The sequence below is a fragment of the Arvicanthis niloticus genome, chromosome 2 (assembly GCF_011762505.2).
Source record: "Arvicanthis niloticus isolate mArvNil1 chromosome 2, mArvNil1.pat.X, whole genome shotgun sequence".
NCBI lineage: Eukaryota > Metazoa > Chordata > Mammalia > Rodentia > Muridae > Arvicanthis > Arvicanthis niloticus.
In genome coordinates, this window is record NC_047659.1 from 124354478 (window position 1) to 124358080 (window position 3603).

General features: G+C 44.2%; 1 pseudogene; it reads right to left on the reverse strand.

Annotated features, from left to right (window-relative positions):
* Nucleotides 1-1519: 1519 nt before the first annotated feature.
* On the reverse strand, nucleotides 1520-3102 carry LOC117703253 (large ribosomal subunit protein eL15 pseudogene; annotated as a pseudogene).
* Between the last annotated feature and the right edge of the window lie 501 nt (nucleotides 3103-3603).

Genomic DNA, 3603 nt, shown 5'->3' on the forward strand with positions numbered 1-3603 from the left:
TAAGGTGAAACTAAAGAACAATGAAGTTTTCCTCCTCAATACTTCTTGAATGATTTACTGTTCTGTAAAAAGGCAAGATTTTCTTTATGAGACAGATTTCACTATGTAGCCTGGACTGGCCTGGAACTCACTATGTAGCCCAGGGTGGCCTTGAAGTCACAGAGATCCTCCTGTTGATGGCTTCTGTCTTAGTTAGGGTTCCTATTGCTGTGGTGAAGCACCATGACCAAAGCAACTTGAGGAGCAAAGGGTTTATTTGGGTGATATTTTCATATCCCTGTTCATCATCATAGGAAGGTAGGACAGGAGCGCTAACAGGAAGAAGCCGATGCAGGGGCCATGGGAAGGGTGCTCTTACTGGCTTGCTCCTCGTGGCCTGGTCAGTCTGCTTTCTTGTAGAATCCAGAACCACCAGCCCAGGGGTGGCCCCCCATACAACAAGTTAATTTCCACCAGGAAAGCACCAAGTTGTGCTGTGTTTAAATATACCCCATATAAACTATTTGTTAGGGAAGGCCAGACTCCCGAAGTTTGAATTAACACTGGCTTCTTGGTAAAATTGAACTGAACTGTCCTCTTGCCTCCTGCAGATTGTTACTCTGCTGGCCATAGAGGTCACAGAGACCTCCCCCCACCCCCCAGAGGTCAGAGGTGTGAGATCCCCTGGAGCTGGAGTTACAGACAATCACTGTTAGAGTTTCTGAGGCAATTTAAAGATACAGAAGGCAGAAAAGAGACAGGAGTCTGACTTTTAATAGACAAAATTGTGCTTATTAGCGCACACTGCGAGGGGCAGCCTCTCTCCTAAGGGAAGTCTGTGGGGACAGGGAGAGGGAAGCAGGCTGCAAGCTTTTATATGGGTGACTACTTAGGGAAAGGAAATTGTTGCAGCCTTACGAGGCTACATGCCTCTCCTGCAGTCTCTCTTCTCTGATAATGCCCAAGAGGAGAGGCTGTCCCAACACACATTCCTTCCTAGGATATGAGTAGGGTGGGGTGAAAAGCTTGTCTGTCCATCTTACAGAAACCCTGTTTTACCACTGAGGCCTCTCTCAGTTGTGAACTGCCTAGTCTGAGTGCTGGAAACCGAGCTGGGATCCCCTGTAATAGCAGTATGCGCTCTTAACTGCCGAGCCATTTCTCCAACCCTGTAGTCATCAAAATAAAATATAAACTGTGCTGTAAGCCAATTCCTTTTGTAGACGTCACTGTCCTAGTTGGGGTTACTGTTGCTATGATGAATGAATGTACCATAACCAACAGTTGGGGAGGAAACGGTATTTGGCTTATACTTCTATTTTGTCGTTCATTACTGAAGAAAATTAGGGCAGGAATTCAAACAGGGCAGGAATCTGGAAGCAGGAGCTGATGTAAAGAACATGGAAAGGTGCTGTTTACTGGCTTGCTCATCATGGTTTGCTCAACAGGCTTTCTTTTTTTTTTCTTTTTCTTTTTTCTTTTTTTTTTTTTACTGTTCTAAATTGTTTATTGGATATGAATTGTACAAATATCATGTGTATTAGCGGTGACGGTGGAGCTGGAGAGTATTGTGCCTTCTCCAGGCTGCACGGTGAGAGCCACCAATAGTGTGGTGGAACTTGTGGCCCTTTCCAAGGCCATGGCTCTTTCTGCCAACAGATGTCAGCCCACGCATCTCTCTGTGCTTGTGGACTGGTTTGGTGATCCACTGGGTGTCAGGATTTCTTCTGATAGCTTCATGGAATGGATCAATGAGGATAACCTTAAAATTTTTATATGTGTAATCTTCACCAACCCAGTAGGAATTCAGGACTCTGAAAGCTCCACAATGGTGCCCAGCTCTCTCCTCAGCAACAGACTGAAGGCTTCAGGCAAATTTCAGCTGGTTAACACCATGGTGGACAGGCTTGCCGTAGGTTGCACCCTTAGGAACCGGGTGTTTGCGACCACCATGGCGGACACGAATCCTGTAAATGACATAACCTTGCTTTGCCTTGTATCCCAGTCTTTGCGCTTTATCAGGCCAGGTGGGGCGGGGAGCCCTGTGCATCGCAGAGAGCTGGTGGTATTGCCTCAGAAGAAAGCGCATCATGTCGGAGTACTTCTTCCTCCATAGCTCCTGGATGTATTTGTATGCACCCCTCTTGGCTCACCTGATGGCTGCCTCCAGAGGAAAGGAACTCAGCCGGCTTTCTTATAGAAACCAGGACCGTCAGCCCAAGGATGGCATGACCCACAATGAGCTGGGGCCTCTCCCATCAATTACTAATTAAGAAAATATCCTGTAGCCAGATGTTACAGAGGCATTTCCTCAAGAAAGGGTCTCTCCTCTCAATTGAGTATAGACTGTGTCAAGTTAACATAAAATTAGCCAGTGTCCTTACAAAGACCAGAGTAACATTTTAAAGAAAATCCTGTTGCTTTTGGCACAGAGAATTGGATTCTCATTTCACATTACTGTATTAAAAATTAACTTAGATAATCCCTTAGGTAAATTTACATTTTGAAACATCTATTTTTTAAAAATGCCTTGTTTTTTTGTTTTTTGTTTTTTTTTGTTTTTTGTTTTGTTTTGTTTTGTTTTGTTTTTTTGTAAAAATATCATAGACACCAGCCTTCTGAAAGCAGCCAGAGATCTGGGTGGAGGGAGCTGGGTCACTCAATCCATTTGCCTTCACATTGGCAGGCAGAGATCTTTTGTGTTAGGGCTTACTGGAGTGTGAGCATCTTTGGGAGCAAGAGCAGAAACAGGCCAAAGCTTAAGCCTGGGGACCCGAGACGGAGCTCTAGTGTTGGTTTTGTTTTGGGGCTTGGTCTTTGGTTGGCAGAGCTTTTCCTGGCAGGTCTTGGTTTTGCAGGTGTAAATGTGATTTCTAGGCTTGGGGTAGGCAATGAAAGTGACTCCACAGAGCTTGCAGACACACCATTTGTGATTTTGGACTTAACCTCAGACTTTACAAAGACCTTAGCATAGGCACCCATGGCCTTCTCCTTGCTTACCTGAGTCCTCTTCAGGTCTCTTTGCTAAGCTTGGAAAATGAATTTTCTGAAGAATTTGGGGTGAACCCCTTAAGAAATTAATACCTTTGTGATCAGGGTTTCTTGATGCTGTTTCTGTACCATTTGCAGGAATGGTTGTGTGTGGTGTGGTTCTTGGGTTTTACCATGTATGAATGGAACCCACAGCTCCTAGAACCCCTGAGGGGAAAGAGCCATTTAGAAACATCTTTACAAGATTTTTGAAAGTAGCATCAATAACCAAAAACTGACTTGGGACCAGGAGCATGTGTGTATCTCAGTTATTCTTCTTAAGCAAAGCTATAAAGTGACCATTAAAAGATGCCAGCCTTCCAGGTTGGTGTCACATTCCTTTAATCTCAGAGTTTGGGAGGCAAAGACAGGTGGATCTTTATGAGTTCCAGGCCAGCCTGGTCTACATAGTGAGTTCCAGTCCTCACAGAGCCATATAGTGAGATCCTGTCTCCCTAAACAGAAGTTTAAATGAGCCTTGATTCTGCTAAAAGCCTGACATAATTAATAGGAAAAAGAAAACATTAAATTCTTGTCTTTTAATGCTAGCTCTCTTTAAATTGTATTAAAAGCAAGTCAACATTCTAAGAAAGT